Here is an 18,056-nt window from a genome sequence, read left to right as displayed (position 1 = left end):
AAATATAATGCTTCTGTATAATACCAACACTTCTGCATTGTAAATAGTTCTAAACAAATTGAAAAAGTCGAATTTGTGTACGAAGTAATAGCAAAAGCTGGGGAAGGGCAACAGCTAAACTGCTAGTTCAGAACTGCAGAACTGCTAGTAACCATACTAGAGTGAAAGACAATAAAGTTGAATAGGATTTGAAAAGACTTAGCATCAGGTTGCACTTTAGTAGAGGCTGGACAGGTATGTGCTTGTTCATTGGTTTCTGAGCTCCAGATTCCACCTCACCCCACTTTAACCCTCTTAAAGTGGGGATGACTTAATGAGAAAGGTAATAAAATGTTTTTTGTGACTAGATACCCCTACCTAGACCACCACACTTGAACCTCAAAATTCCTGGCAAGGTGTCATACAGATGCAGCCATTCAAAATGCGCGGGCGATACCGCATTATTTTCCGGTACGCTGTACGCAGTCTACCGCAAGCTACCAGTAAATACCGCGAGTTACCGGTAAATACCGCTAGTTACCGTAAATTCTCCTATAATACGACAAGCAAAATAATAGTATCCGGAATTTCCGCAAGGTGGAGCTAATAAAGCTCAACCTCTCATGTTTGAGCTGTGGCCATCAAAGTCTTTAACGAAGATATTACTGATAGTATTAATAATGAATGACCTTGGACAAGCTGTAAGTGTAAACTCAAAGTATTGCCCTGGTCAACATTCTTTTTTTCATTGACCGTCTTTGTAAAAGTAACACCACAGCATTTCACAATCACGCATTTGTTTCCAATCATGCAAAGTACAGTAATTTTTGAGAATCGATTCACCATGCCTTTCACATGCTCATAAAAGAGATTGATTTAGGAACATAAACATATTACCGTATGAAAACTGTACTGTATACAGTATGTATATTTAATGTCTTAACTGTGCCAGTTTAAGTATTGAATATTCATATCTAATTTTACCACTGAAGGGAAATCTTAGTAGCTGAGCATAAAAAGAATAGGAGCATACTGCAACGCGTGTGAAGGCCATAAACGGTATTAATTTTAGAACATAAACATACAGTATATGGCTGGTCTCGGTACTTTAAAGAAAACATACACGAAACATGGTTTCATTATGACCAGAATCTGTCTTGAGATATTTTTAACTTGATTTACAGTATTTGAGAGGTATGTCTTAACACCAATACTACAGTGCGTAAATACTGCTCATGTATATGTTTCTAGGTTTATATTATGCATTTCATACGGTCAAATTACTTTTGAGCAACTAATAAGAAGCGCGAAACGGTATGCGTTTTAGTTTTGTTTTGTGCTGGGACTCTGCTTTTAACAATGTCGCCGTGGATTGATTAGAGATATCAAGTACATACAAGTCATTTTTTAAATGTTGTAGTTCGTCTTGTAAAAATGTTACGAGTACATCATCTATCGACAATTACACAGGTTCTGTTTCCATATTGCGGATTTTGGTTACGTAATATTATTTTCTAGATTTCACATTGTGAATATATGATTTGGGCAAACAGAGCCGCAAAGAAGTACATTATGGGTTGTTGTTTTTTTTTTTGCAGTTTTATCTAGAACAAGCAATGCTTAAACCTTTGTCTGATTCTTCTGAAACTATCCACACGACAGTTACAGTACCTAGGAGTTGACTTCAGTGATGTCACTGATGGGATGTTTCTAAAAATCCATCCTCTGTAAAGCATCTTCTCTAGTTGTCCTGCATATGTATTCGCTAATGAAGCTGTGTGTTCTGAGCCTGGATCTCTACATTTCTGTATGAACCAGCTTAGAGGACTAAAGACAGCTTGTGTTTAAATTGAATGTAAGGTAATTTATGCTTCTAAAGTCATGGTCAGCATTTATTATTGTACTGTGCTGTAAACGTGTTCTGTGCCTAGTCTGATTATTTGATAGCGTTTTTATAGTGTTGTCAAATCTGGTGGCGCTGTGTGTTAGTTTCCTGACTCCCATGTCACATGGTCTGTGATTGAATCCCATGGAACTATGACTTTATTTTTTACAAACATTTCTTTGAAAAAATGAAACGTTTCCCTTGGTCAGAGATTAAATAAAACCTTACTCGCACCAAACAAATTTATATTTCTAAATATCACAACATGATCGAATTTAAGTCTTTTTAATAACAATGAATAGTCACCTATGCATTACAAAATAAACATTTATATTGATTTGAATCGCATTTTGATTTAAATCGTAAACGCGTGTTTAAATATATGTGTTTAAAGGCGATATACTGTATAAAAGCGCTGATTCTTATGGAGTGTGTTCCGCCGGGGATTCAAAAAATTTATTTTTTTTAATCACGAATCTAAGGAAAATTGCAGTATAACTTTGTTCATGCACAAACAGTGGCATGTTACATTATAATTTGGGTGTCTCCTCTTGCCAGAAAGCTCTAAATTGCATTTTGAGTGCGGTTTTTGACTTTTTCTAAATTGCAACCCATAAATAAAGCTGATAGAGCTTAGACTAACTGTATTCTAAACTATTAATTCATTTAGGGCTAAAATACGTTCATTGTCTTCCAATCGAGTCGAGTTGACATCGGAAGCTTGCCACTCCCGGACTGTTAAACCAACGTATTAGCATGTTAAAGCGATTCCATTGAGGAGCCCAGCTACCAGTTAACACTGTACTTCCTACTTTGAAAATAGCTGTGAAACCGGTTTAATTCGTCACAGCCAGCACTCTGGCAGAGAGGGGGTTGTACTCGTAAAGTTGAAGCAGGCGAGATTTCCAGCGAACGACACCTCCCCCCCCCCCCCCCCCCTCAAAAACCCAGTAAGCAGTAATGCTTTATGTTGATCCCATTCTTTTCTCTTCCTGTTGTGTGAAACTCATCAGCAGGTCTTTTTTTCCCAATCAGAGGCTCTGAAAATAGCATACCGCCCACTGCGCTCCGTCAGAGAGGGGCGCAGCAACGTGAGAGGGAGGAGGCGCGGAGCTCAGCAGTACAGAACGAACGTTCTACTGCCTGGAGCGCTTATGGCAGCGATCGCGTCTGCATTTATAACTTAGTTTTTAAAATTAATCAAGGAATATGAAGCATCTCTTTTTACTTTTAAGTCACTTAATTATCATTAAGCACAGCTTTCTCACCACTTAGACTACTTTTTGATACCATCCTTAGTCAAACCAGAAACGTGTTGTTCTGTCTAATGACATTACAAGTGGAAAGATTACAGATTTTAATCGTCTTTAATTTTGTTACGTTATACATTTTAGAAACATTTCATCCATACAAACACCGCAAAACTATTTTCGATTGTATTTCTGAATAGTATGTTACACTTAGTTCACTGTTTTAAATACATCTAATTAAGAAAGTTAGGTGTTAGCATAAACTATTAGCAATCAATAATATTAAATTTAGCACTGTAATAAGTTGTTGCACTTTCCCCCGCATCTTGTAAAAATATATTTTCATTGTTCAAATATACATTAAGTCTGACTATCATATAATAAGTTAAATACAAAACTAAAGAAAAAATAGGGTTTAATATAATTCAAAATATTTTGCTAACAATGTTAACTGTTTATGAATAATAAAATGTATTAACTAAGGAGTAGGATGGCACAGTTGTTAGTATGTTTTTTTGTTTTGTTTCTTTTTCATAAATACAACAGTAGTACCTGATGTCTCAGTGGCTTTCAAAATTAAATTATGCATGCAAACCTGTGAACTAGAAAGATAACTAAGATATCCATCCATTTATAATGGTGGCAAAGTGGTTAGCATTGCTATCTTGCAGCACTGGGGTCCTAGGTTCAATTCCTGCCATCCTGTGTGTGTGGGGTTTACATGTTCTCTCTGGGTTACATGGTTTTTCTCCATATGTGTGATATGACTCCCTCTCGCACTCCAAAACATACTGGTAAGTTAATTGGTTTATGGGAAAACTGGCCCTGGTGTGTGTGTGTTTGTGTCTGTCTGTCCTGTGATGGACTGGCGCTATGTCCAGGGTGTATTCTGCCTTGTGTCCGTTGCTTACTGGGATAGGCTCCAAATCCTCTGTACTGGATAAAGAGATTAGAAATGGATGGAAGTAAAGGCACTGTGTGGATGGAACTATACACAGTGTTAGAAACCCACTATGAAATGGCAGCATCTCACTGAGAATAAAATATTTTATAGTGCTGGCTTAAGGAAACAGCCTTTCCACCTCTCTTGCACATCAGTATCCATACCTAGTTATTTAAACAAATTGCCTCTAATTATAAACATCTTAATATGCTGGCTCTGTGGATCCGCATCAGCTATGTTTGCCCATTCCTTCAATTCATGTGCATCCAACACACAGTTCAATGCCAGCAACTACACATAATCTAAAATACAATCCTTATTTCAGTATCTATGTAAACATATAGTCTGTTAACTTCATCATCTTCATCAAAAGTATGCCTAACCCCATTAGGAAGTGTTCTTGTTATAAGTGTATTCCTCAGCTTTCCCCAAATTATCTTCTTCTTGCCAACATCTCTAGTCTTTTATCCTGCAATAACTCAGCCAACACTTAAATCTCCAAAAGCTGCTTGTGTTAATTTCTTTAAATCACAAATATCATGTGTAAATACTGGCCATGTAATACTCTGCATTGTGGAATAATAGTTTATTTTAAAGAGAACTACAGAAACTAAAAACTAGAGAAATCAAGAAAGGCTTTTTTTTCTAGAATTAATAAATGCACATCCTGTTCACTGGGGAAATTAAATCCACACTGAGCAATCTTCAATATGTTCAGAATATGACAGCAAGAATCCTATCAGGGATGTACTTTAACGTCCTGAATTTTCATTTGCATTAATTTGTAGAATGAATTTGAGTTTTAACCTTAAGTTTTCACTATCTTTTGTTTCTTGTCCTACAACTGTTATTATTGATCACCGAATTATTGTACTTGACATGACTTCATTCAGCCTTTCCTGAACGTCTATGACAGGCAGAGAGAGTGCTGTTTCTGGTGCGATCTTTTGCAGCTGACATTTCACTGTTTTAAACGAACAAGAAATTAGATTGCTCATAAATCAGTTATTCTATATAAACACAGCGTAATTGCCCTCCGAAAATCCTCTTTTTCTTGTTTGTTTTAGAGACCTTGATCGAAACTGATTTTAGATGTCAGAAAGGATTTATTTTCTCTGTATTTCCTACATTTCTTTGTCAAGATTTTAACTTTATATCTAACTTTATATCTAGGCTCAGATTTCAACTATAAATCGTACAGTAATTAATAGCAGTAAATACTGATGTTTTGCGCCCTCTTACCACAAAAATATATGTTTTGTAGTTGGGATTAACTTTATTTTGTACGCGTAGCTACTCCGATTCGGACACCGAACAGTTAAAGATGGCGGCAAATCAGACACCCAGAGGGGGGGGGGGGGGGCGTCTTCTCGCCTCCATAACTAAAATGCCAGATAGGAGTGGCTTAAGCGACATACACAGTCGTATAACTGACAGTTTGAGGTAGCCTATCGTGTAAATTTCGCTTTGTTGCTGATAGGTTAAGCTTTCGAAACTCTGCCCCAAAGTCATGTGACTGATTTTTCGCCCTGTTTCGTTGGTTAAACGCAATGATCACAAGCACCACCATGGTAACTGGGATGTGTAGTTTTTAATTCCGTTTGAATTATAACTGTACGTACTGTCTTCATATTTTGCCAGGGCTTTAAAGAGAAGGCGCGCCAAAAAATTTCAGTGCCGTCGTCTCCGCTTTAAAGGTACCCCCGTGCTGGAAGAATTTGACCTTGGAACGTTTGCCCAGCGTAGTTATAGTGGACATAAAAACAAGAGTTCGCTGGCATTATATCCTAGAAGACACAGACCGGCGCCAGACCGGTAAAATGCCTGATGAACTAGGGATTGGACAGTTTCCAAGTGCTTGTACAATCGATGGAAATGCTCAAATAAATGTGCAAAAGAAATAAACAAAATAATCATTTATTTCTTTATCATATTGGCTAGCTAATGTCCTCTCTTTGCTAGTTAGTGGCTGTGTTTCTGCGTTGGGTAGCAACGGGTGACTGTTCTCAGGCGGAAGATGTAAACAGCTTAATTTTCGTGTTAAATAATTTTTAACAATTAAAATTCATTCTATACAGCAATCACATATTTGGGTACGGTTTCATAAAACTTTCATGCTTAAAATGTTTAGGGAGAAATGGAAGACTGGTGTGTATTTTTTCTTTAAACTATCAAGACCAGCCATACACAGTACAGTTTATGTACATACAGTAATGTTTATGTTCCTAAATTAATATCGTTTATGACCTTCAGATGCGTTATGCTCCTCTTCTTTTTATGCTCAGCTACTAAAATTTCCCTTTAGTGGTAAAATTCCATATAAATATTCAAAACTAAGCGGATTAAAATGTGCACAGTAAAGACATTAAATGATTAAATCTTTTCACTACCAACCAATGCACCACGAGTGCCCCTGTCGGTCATTTTGGCCAGCCAATCACTTACCGCGGTCCCCTCCGGTGCCCTGCGGGTAGGTTACTGTACCGCGGGTTTTTACCGCTCATTTTGAATGGCTGCATCTGTACATTGTGATCTCCTAGATCATGGCTTATCACACTTTCAACATATTATGGCTGGAAGGTATTGCTCTCTTGCATATACTGTAGGTTCCATTCTGCATTCTTTTTTATTGATTTTCACCAGACTTGACATTCAAAAGTTTAACTCACCCTATCACCTGTGCCTAATCAGCTCTCTCAGTTTTACGGTGATTTAGTACTTATCCAACTGTCGGAGTCACTTGAGCATATTACTGTCTGCCATGAATGAACAATTACTCAATTTTTCACCAAATCTATTTAATTTATATTCAAAATCCATATACTTTTTTTCTAGAATCATACATGCATAAACAGAGTGATAGGCTTCCTTTCACATGTGATGCTTTGTAAACAGATTGCTTGAAATGTATTCTGTTGGTACAGAACAGTATAAGCTATTTCTGACATGCTTGCTTTTCAAATTTCTAAATTATTTGTGACAGTAAACAAAACATACCAACTGAATTTAACTGTTTTTATAGAAATATATACAATTAACATTAAATATAATTACAGTCCTGACAAGATATGGAAATTAATATATTAAAATTTACAAAATATGTATATAATTTAAAACTTTAATTATACACAGTGAAAACTTCTTTCACTGTGCTTTCATGAAGATAGAGGCTTGTCAGCTGTCTACTTTATCTCTGAAGTAGAAACTATGTTTCTGTTAATACTGTATTCTCAAAAGAAAAATATTTCAAAAAGAAGTGTACTCAAAATGTGTTCTTAGAGTGCGAACATTTCTTAAAATAAAGTAATTGACAAGTTGTCATCTCAGCTTTTCATCATTCCTCCGCTGGTTTTCATGCTTCAGAAAATATCGTTCAGTGTTCATCTATTGAACTATTTAGAAACACCTTCTTATTGTATTTAGTACTCATAAAACCTTGGATCTTAAAATGTTCTGACAAGAAAAAGAAAGTTTGCATTCAATAGTATTGAAAAAGTGATAAACTGTTTTTAACTGTTTTAAATATATTTGAGTCCTTCACTCATATGTACTAAAGTTCTTTATTCAAGAGCTTAAAATGTGCTGAAAGATGAAACCAGAACAAAGGAGCCTTACCTGAAAAAAAATACACATCTCAAATGCTATTTGAGATATAATACAGACACGTGGTAGAAGGTTTTATGGTCAGATGAGACAAAAACTGAACATTTTCAGTCTAAATACAAAATGTTATATCTGCAACGAGCCTAACACAGCACATAACCCAGTCAGCACTATCCCAGCTATCAAGTATAGTGGTGGCAGCATCATGGGAAGCTTCTCTTGAGCAGATATTGAAAACTTGTCAGGATTGGGGGAAAAAAGGATGGTGAAAAAAGAAGGCCAATACAACTGACATAGCTTAACAAGAAGAGAATGGATGTTCTTTAATAGCCAAAATGTCCTATATGTGTACTGTATCTGATGGTTTGGATTTGTCCTTAGAAGGGTTTGATACTGACAATTTAAATGAAATATCAATAAACATCTAAAAGGAATCTGGATTTAGAGCAGTGCTTTCAGAAATACAGTGCTATTCAAAATGTTGTGATCTTTATACATCTGAGAACATCTGTCTCAAAACATCCTCCACTGTCTTTTTACAGAAAGCAAAAGAAGAAGCTGTCTAATACCTTTGATTTCTTTCCTCATGCTTGCAAAGGCATAAATCCCTAGGAGGACTCCTCAGCTGGTGGAAAAAGGCTGCAATGATGACAGTTAAGACATCCACAAAATTAGCTGTTTGTCCCAGGCAGTGATGGGGGTAGTATAAACCATAATGGAATAAAGGGCTTAGATAACAGAAAGCTAAAATTAATTCTACACTGAAATATAAAAAATGAGTAAAATACACAGTTTCAGCTGTGGGACCTTCCTCAGATAAGAAAGAAAATAGGAAACAGGAAAAACGAGGTAGGGTGGGGAAAACAAAATAAACAAAAAACATGAGAAAATAAGGTTATGTTAGGAGGTTAAGGTGGAGGAACAACAGGACAAAATTTGAGGACTCAAAGATGGAAATCTGAATTTAAAATATTTTTTAAAAGATTATCTGATTGTTGGGTGTAGGAAAATATTTGATCCAGCTCTAATATGATGTTGGCCTTTGACAATGTTATTGAATAAGAGTCTTTGAATCTCAAAGAGTAGGCAGAAAAGTTATGTTGTCCCATGTGAAAATCAAGTTGTAGTACCTACTCACTACAGATGAATGTCAGAAATGACCTCATGCAAATTACTCATAATATAATGTGGAGAACAATAGTCCACATTCAGAATCATTTTAAGTACCTTGTTCTACGACATTGATTCACTACAATATGGTGCCACATGAGCTTTTATGTGAAACTGAATATATTACCCTTTGAATGTGTTAATTGCTTGTAAATTCCACATTTTTTATCCATTTTAACTTAATCTTAAGTTGCAAATCATAAACTTGCAATCAAGACAACAGAAGATCATGTTAAAAAAACAGAAAAATAAGCAAAAGAAGGCAGTCATGATGTACAGTATACATAATACTGAAATACTACAGATTGTCTCCACTGAAATTGATCTAAAATGCAAAGTGTTTATTTAATTAACATAACTAAAATGAAAGTGTTAATGTACCAAAAGTAAAAATACTGTAAATGCAAAACTTCATAAACTTAATAATGATTTAAAACACATTTCCATTTTATACCATATATTTAATACCATATTTTATACCAAGTTAAACACTACCCTCATCTTAATTAGATCCCAAAAGCCTGATGAAGAATAATACTGTAAGTCACCTTGGATAAGGCTGACTGCAAAACTTATTTTTTCTTCTGATTACACACTCATTGAAGAAAATGAACAGCTTTGATCTTACAATGAAGAAAATCTGGTTATTATGCATCACGAGTTAAATAAAATAAAGACCTTGTGGCTAGATATACAACTCTTATTAAACTCTGAACAATTATCTTAGGGAGGATTAATTATACCTTTTAAAGCAATGAACTAGACTGCCAGCCCAGTTTATCTGTGCATCAACTGAGCAATGAAAAGATAAGAGTCATTGAAGTCAATCTTGCTATAAATTGCCTTGTTTCATTTTATTTGATATAATGTGATGTTAAAAGACCTTAATTTATTATTTTAGCTGTTTTAACTTTATAACGTTACTGTGTTTCTTACCATTGTTTATTTACAATTTATATTTTAACAACACCATACAACTTATTATTATTAAATCTTAAACACTCAGATTATTTAATTCGTATTCTAGGAATAGTGATTTAAAAAGCACTTAATTCAAGTCACTATCTCTATTGCACAGCAAAGAGCTCTGCCACCTCAAAAAGCTTAGCTAATCCTTAGAGCCTGATGAACCCAAAGTACCATGCCTTAAGTCCTATGGTACTGTAGGAATCTTGAGATCTCTAATTCAATCTTAATAAAATGCTTTATTATAACAGAAAGACTATATTATTAAAATGGCCAAAGTAAGAAATAAACTGATTAAATTAATTTAAAGGCCATATAAATATTTATTTCTTGTTTGTATTGTCAATGCAAAAACAGATTATCATAACTGAGAGTAAACAATTAATTTAAGGCCTAACTAAAATGTAGGTCTTTAGATAGCTCTTCAGATAGGGTGCATTAGACTCCCTAATGCATTGTAGCATTAATCACTAATGTTATTATGTGGACAAATGGGAAGTTAGGATAATCCATTACTGCCAATTCAAAAAAAGGACTTTTGTTACAGTGAGATACAGAATTCAAATTAAGATCTATTCCTAATGTTTGGTAAGTGTGCATTAATATTCTAGAATCCCACCTAAAAGCTACTATGATCTGCACCTTACTAATTATCTGAGGTTGTAGTGGGGGTGTTATAGCAGTCAATTGTGAAGGACTTGTTTTTTTTATGGATACTGTATATAACAACGTATGTCACAGAGTTGCATAATGACAGGTAAAGAAGAAGACAGGCAGTGTCTGACAGTTTTGTAAGAGTCTGTCAGAACCTAGTTCCTGACATGGCTCATTTTGTGCGACGGCTGTCAGGATTGATGTTTTCTGCAGCCATAGTGGCCTCAAACTTTATGCCTTGGAGGGAAGTAGCAGAGTACAAAAAGGTTTTCTGAACTGTTGGTATAAAATGAAAATAAATCATCCCCAGTAATATTAATATTTGTGAGTGTAGTGGGTTTATTGTTCTAAAATGGAATATAATCTTCATAGTGATTATTTATTGTAAACAATATTCTTATTCAAATTATTCTACAGCAACACATTTAGAGCCCTGTAATTGGTAACATTTATAAACATTGCTATTGTTTCTTATTTTGCACATCCAGCTATTGGAGAAGATTCATGGCATTACTTAAACATTTCTTAATTCCATTTTCTTGCATTTCACAAATACAAATCCTTTCACACATTATTGGGCTTTATTGAGATTCAGCCATGTATGGTATAATTCCTTGCTTTCTCTACTTGGCAATGTTAAATGACATTTTTATCAAATGAATTTTCAATACATTTTACTCTGATACACCACTTTAACCTTGTCTTTTTTAGTCTTGTAACAATATGTAGAATGACACATACTGCACATAAATTGCGGAGGTCCAAAAAAAAAGGAAAAATATATAATATTGTTACATTGTTTTTTTTGGTGTCCATATCCATATCATCTGGTATATTACTGGGTGTGCTAATGAAGTATAATATATTGACAATTAATATAATTTTATCACTTATAACTGCAACAAATTCACAATGTTATGAGGAAAAGATCTTAAAATCTGTCAAAATATTTTTTGGAAGTGCACTGATATTTAATTGGATTTGCAAAAAATAGACATGAGTCTGCTGTGAAAGTCACAAGGTAGTCACATGCATGGGAACCATTAAAAGCAATGCAAAGAAATACATCTGTGATGCATGTTTTGTGCCAGGTGGTTAAAGTTGTAATAGAGCATTCTGTACCATTTGTCTCTAGATCCTGGGCAAGCTTGTGTCTGGTTTCTGTACCCCTAGATGTTCCACATTATAAGCAGGACATCTCCTGCATAAATGTCAACAATTTCATATTGCAAGAAATTCTTTGTTTAAGGGCCAGCACAAGGACGTGCATTGACAGGCTAGAAAATAAGGATAAGCCTGCAGAAATGACAGCAAGTGAGGTCCCCAGATTTGACCAATGAAGCACAATGCAATGAGGTTGCCATCAATTCCTAGAAATCAAAATAAGACCATCAGTGTTGGACCCCTCCATCAACTGGTCTATGGTTCATAACAATTAGCATATTGTTCAGTATGTCTGTTTTACACTCACTGATGCTCAACAGTGTTGTGTACATTAAAATATACTTTGATTGTGTATGAATTAGAACATTGATTCATTCCTAAAGAAGACTTGGTTTCAAGGAACTACATTTAATATGTTGTTACAACATAACAAAAGCACAAAGCAGTAATCGTCTTGATAAGTGGGGTATAGTTCCTTACTGTGCCAGGCATTCAGAGTTTAGTCACTTCATCACCTGTGCTTTAACAAATCTATGAAAGCAATGATATAGTACTAATGTAGCAGTCAAAGTCACTCTAGTGTAGCACGGTTTATACTCAATGAAAATACAGATGCAGCCATTCAAAATGCGCGGGCGATACCGCATTATTTTGCGGTACGCTGTACGCAGTCTACCGCAAGCTACCGGTAAATACCGCTAGTTACCGTAAATTCTCCTATAATACGACAAGAAAAATAATAGTATCCGGAATTTCCGCAAGGTGGAGCTAATAACGCTCAACCTCTCATGTTTGAGCTGTGGCCATCAGTCTTTAACGAAGATATTACTTATAGTATTATTAATGAATGACCTTGGACAAGCTGTAAGTGTAAACTCAAAGTATTGCCCTGGTCAACATTCTTTTTTTCATTGACCGTCTTTGTAAAAGTAACACCACAGCATTTCGCAATCACGCATTTGTTTCCAATCATGCAAAGTACAGTAATTTTTGAGAATCGATTCACCATGCCTTTCACATGCTCATAAAAGAGATTGATTTAGGAACATAAACATATTACCGTATGAAAACTGTACTGTATACAGTATGTATATGTATATTTAATGTCTTAACTGTGCCAGTTTAAGTATTGAATATTCATATCTAATTTTACCACTGAAGGGAAATCTTAGTAGCTGAGCATAAAAAGAATAGGAGCATACTGCAACGCGTGTGAAGGCCATAAACGATATTAATTTTGGAACATAAACATACAGTATATGGCTGGTCTCGGTACTTTAAAGAAAACATACACAAAACATGGTTTCATTATGACCAGAATCAGTCTTGAGATATTTTTAACTTGATTTACAGTATTTGAGAGGTATGTCTTAACACCAATACTACAGTGCTTAAGTACTGCTCACGTATATGTTTCTAGGTTTATATTATGCATTTCATACGGTCAAATTACTTTTGAGCAACTAACAAGAAGCGCGAAACGGTATGCGTTTTAGTTTCGTTTTGTGCTGGGACCCGTGGATTGATTAGAGATATCAAGTACATACAAGTCATTTTTTTAATGTTGTAGTTCGTCTTGAAAAAATGTTACGAGTACATCATCTATCAACAATTACACGGGTTCTGTTTCCATATTGCGGATTTTGGTTACGTAATATTATTTTCTAGATTTCACGTTGTGAATATATGATTTGGGCAAACAGAGCCGCAAAGAAGTACATTATGGGTTGTTGTTTTTTTTTTGCAGTTTTATCTAGAACAAGCAATGCTTAAACCTTTGAGCCAGCTTAGAGGGCTAAAGACAGCTTGTGTTTAAATTGCGTGTAAGGCAATTTATGCTTCTAAAGTCATGGTCAGCATATATTATTGTACTGTGCTGTAAACTTGTTCTGTGCCTAGTCACATTATTTTATAGCGTTTTTATAGCGTTATCAAATCCGGTGGCGCTGTGTGTTAGTTTCCTGACTCCCATGTCACATGGTCTGTGACTGAAACCTGTGAAACCGGTTTAATTCGTCACAGCCAGCACTCCGGTTGTAAAGTAGAAGCAGGCGAGATTTCCAGCGAAAGACACCTTCTTCAGGTGTGAGGGTCTTCTGCTCAGAATGAAAAGCTAAAATGTAATGTAGGCTCTGAATGGGTTCAATTATAATTTGGGCTTGATTAAGGTCACTGCCTTTCATCTAAAACCCTACTTGAATCCTTCTAAACTAAAAATCAGTGTTAGTGAGTTCTAAATAAAGAGGTATCCGGGTAACAGTGAAACGGGCGGACAGTCTGGGGAGATCGCCCGTTTTCCATGTAAATAGTTCCCTGGTTCCGCAACCCTTGGTGTTTCTCTCGCTCTCTCTCGGGTCACCTGATCATTAGCTCGAAAGATTTGAGTGCTTTGTGTATATTCTAATGGTAGTGGGGGCAGGGTGTGTGGGAACAGGTTTGGTTGAAATTGCATTGGAGATCTATGTTCTTCACACCTGAAACATTTTCTCTGAAAGCATTTTCTTCGCAGTTTAACCGATCTTGTTACAGCATGTTACAGTTTACTATTATTAACCATATTAATTTTAAGTGCTTAATGTAAAATCTTGTAAAAATATATTTTCATTGTTCAAATATACATTAAGTCTGACTATCATATAATAAGTTAAACACAAAATTAAAGAAAAAATAGGGTTAAATATAATTCAAAATATTTTGCTAACAATGTTAACTGTTTATGAATAATAAAATGTATTAACTAAGGAGTAGGATGGCACAGTTCTTAGTATGTTTTTTGTTTTGTTTCTTTTTTATAAATACAACAGTAGTACCTGATGTCTCAGTGGCTTTCAAAATTAAATTATGCATGCAAACCTGTGAACTAGAAAGATAACTAAGATATCCATCCATTTATAATGGTGGCGAAGTGGTTAGCATTGCTATCTTGCAGCACTGGGGTCCTAGGTTTTTCTCCATATGTGTGATATGACTCCCTCTCGCACTCCAAAACATACTGGTAAGTTAATTGGTTTATGGGAAAACTGGCCCTGGTGTGTGTGTGTTTGTGTCTGTCTGTCCTGTGATGGACTGGCGCTATGTCCAGGGTGTATTCTGCCTTGTGTCCGTTGCTTACTGGGATAGGCTCCAAATCCTCTGTACTGGATAAAGAGATTAGAAATGGAAGTAAAGGCACTGTGTGGATGGAACTATACACAGTGTTAGAAACCCACTATGAAATGGCAGCATCTCACTGAGAATAAAATATTTTATAGTGCTGGCTCAAGGAAACAGCCTTTCCACCTCTCTTGCACATCAGTATCCATACCTAGTTATTTAAACAAATTGCCTCTAATTATTAACATCTTAATATGCTGGCTCTGTGGATCCGCATCAGCTATGTTTGCCCATTCCTTCAATTCATGTGCATCCAACACACAGATAAATGCCAGCAACTACACATAATCTAAAATACAATCCTTATTTCAGTATCTATGTAAACATATAGTCTGTTAACTTCATCATCTTCATCAAAAGTATGCCTAACCCCATTAGGAAGTGTTCTTGTTATAAGTGTATTCCTCAGCTTTCCCCAAATTATCTTCTTCTTGCCAACATCTCTAGTCTTTTATCCTGCAATAACTTAGCCAACACTTAAATCTCCAAAAGCTGCTTGTGTTATTTCTTTAAATCACAAATATCATGTGTAAATACTGGCCATGTAATACTCTGCATTGTGGAATAATAGTTTATTTTAAAGGCAACTAGAGAAACTAAGAACCAGAGAAATCAAGAAAGGCTTTTTTTCTAGAATTAATAAATGCACATCCTGTTCACTGGGGAAATTAAATCCACACTGAGCAATCTTCAATATGTTCAGAATATGACAGCAAGAATCCTATCAGGGAAGCATTACACCTGTTTTCAAGTCCTTGCACTGGTTACCTATCAGATTTCGAGTCAACTTCAAAATCCTTATCCTCCTTATATACTGTCCTACAATTGTTATTATTGATCACCAAATTATTGTACTTGACATGACTTCATTCAGCCTTTCCTGAACGCCTATGACAGGCAGAGAGAGTGCTGTTTCTGGTGCGATCTTTTGCAGCTGACATTTCACTGTTTTAAACGAACAAGAAATTAGATTGCTCATAAATCACTTATTCTATATAAACACAGCGTAATTGCCCTCCGAAAATCCTCTTTTTCTTGTTCGTTTTAGAGACCTTGATCGAAACTGATTTTAGATGTCAGAAAGGATTTATTTTCTCTGTATTTCCTACATTGCTTTGTCGAGATTTTAACTTTATATCTTACTTTATATCTAGGCTCAGATTTCAACTATAAATCGTACAGTAATTAATAGCAGTAAATACTGATGTTTTGTGCCCTCTTACCACAAAAATATATGTTTTGTAGTTGGGATTAACTGACAGTTTGAGGTAGCCTATCGTGTAAATTTCGCTTTGTTGCTGATAGGTTAAGCTTTCGAAACTCTGCCCCAAAGTCATGTGACTGATTTTTCGCCCTGTTTCGTTGGTTAAACGCAATGATCACAAGCACCACCATGGTAACTGGGATGTGTAGTTTTTAATTCCGTTTGAATTATAACTGTATGTACTGTCTTCATATTTGGCCAGGGCTTTAAAGAGAAGGCGCGCCAAAAAATGTCGGTGCCGTCGTCTCCGCTTTAAAGGTACCCCCGTGCTGGAAGAATTTGACCTCAGAACGTTTGCCAGCGTAGTTATAGTGGACATAAAAACAAGAGTTCGCTGGCATTATATCCTAGAAGACACAGACCGGGGCCAGACCGGTAAATGCTTGATGAACTAGGGATTGGACAGTTTCCAAGTGCTTGTACAATCGATGGAAATGTTCAAATAAATGTGCAAAAGAAATAAACAAAATAATCATTTATTTCTTTATCATATTGGCTAGCTAATGTCCTCTCTTTGCTAGTTAGTGGCTGTGTTTCTGCGTTGGGTAGCAACGGGTGACTGTTCTCAGGCGGAAGATGTAAACAATAATTAAATGTGATAAAGTATAGTTTGGATGTTTATACATTATTGTTAATCGTATTCTTGATTTATTTCAATAAGTGTTCATGTTTCATTTGCTAACTTAGAGCATATTGTGCAATGAAGAATAAAATAGCTGCATGACAAGTGACTAACTGCCAGTTTTCTGTGCTTTCTCTATCCTGCTAGATTTGCAATTATTCTGAAAATTTTCATCTTGAAATAACTCATTTCTAAATACCTTTTTCACTGTTAACATCTTGCAGCAACTCTGCGACAAAATATACACTCTGACAGTTCATCCTGCTACCAACATTAAATAAAACAAATCTTAAGATTTCTATATATATATGTCTTTATTTAGTGGTTTCATTAGTGACAAAGGCTAAACTTTCTTGGGAAAATGTATTTTGTGTGGTGCGGAAAAAACTGACTTGCTTTAACAAAATATGTTTACAAATCCTTTCACCTGGCATTTTCGTAGTTAGAAATGATGGAACGCTCTGTTAAAAGCAAGGGAGTTTTTATGTCCGTTGCAGTTCTTTTGCAACATGAATATAATTATATCGTTATTAATTTCTTGAGATACGCGATTCCATATTATATTCCCTTTTAATCAAATTCTAAAAGTATGCTTGTTGACTCCGGTATCGCGTTAGTTAAAGACTTCGATGCTTAAAATGTTTAGGGAGAAATGGAATACTGGTGTGTATGTTTTCTTTAAAGTACCGAGACCAGCCATATACTGTATGTTTAAGTTCCAAAATTAATATCGTTTATGGACTTCACACGCGTTGCAGTATGCTCCTATTCTTTTTATGCTCAGGCACTAAGATCTCCCTTCTGCTTTGTGTAAGGATGTTATCAAAAGCAATCTTAAGTGGTGAGAAAGCTGTGCTAAATGTATTTAAGGGACTTAAAAGTAAAAGTAGATGCTTCATATTGCTTGACTAATTTTAAAAACTAAGTTATAAATGCAGACGCTCCCTCTGTGCGCTGCTCTGGTGCGCCGGCTCTTACACAGTGCCTGTCTGCCACAAGCGTTACAATATACATACCCAACACTGCTTGTACCCATCTGTCATGCAAATAAAACACCTTGAATTGAATTGAATTGAGGGGAGAGGGGGGGAATACTAAAGCCAATACTGGCTCAATACCCTCAATGGGCTTTGACGTGCTAATGCGTTGGTTTAACAGTCCGGGTGTGGCAGGCTTCCAATGTCAACTCGACTCGATTGGAAGACAATGAACGTATTTTGTGATATTTAGAAATATAAATTTGTTTGGTGCGAGTGAGGTTTTATTTAATCTCTGACCAAGGGAAACGTTTCATTTTTTCAAAGAAATGTTTGTTAAAAAATAAAGTCATAGTTTCATGGGATTCAATCACAGACCATGTGACATGGGAGTCAGGAAACTAACACACAGCGCCACCGGATTTA

This window comes from Lepisosteus platostomus, chromosome 1, assembly GCF_059453375.1.
Source record: "Lepisosteus platostomus isolate fLepPlt1 chromosome 1, fLepPlt1.hap1, whole genome shotgun sequence".
NCBI classification, from domain to species: domain Eukaryota; kingdom Metazoa; phylum Chordata; class Actinopteri; order Semionotiformes; family Lepisosteidae; genus Lepisosteus; species Lepisosteus platostomus.
This window is presented reverse-complemented; position numbering follows the sequence as displayed.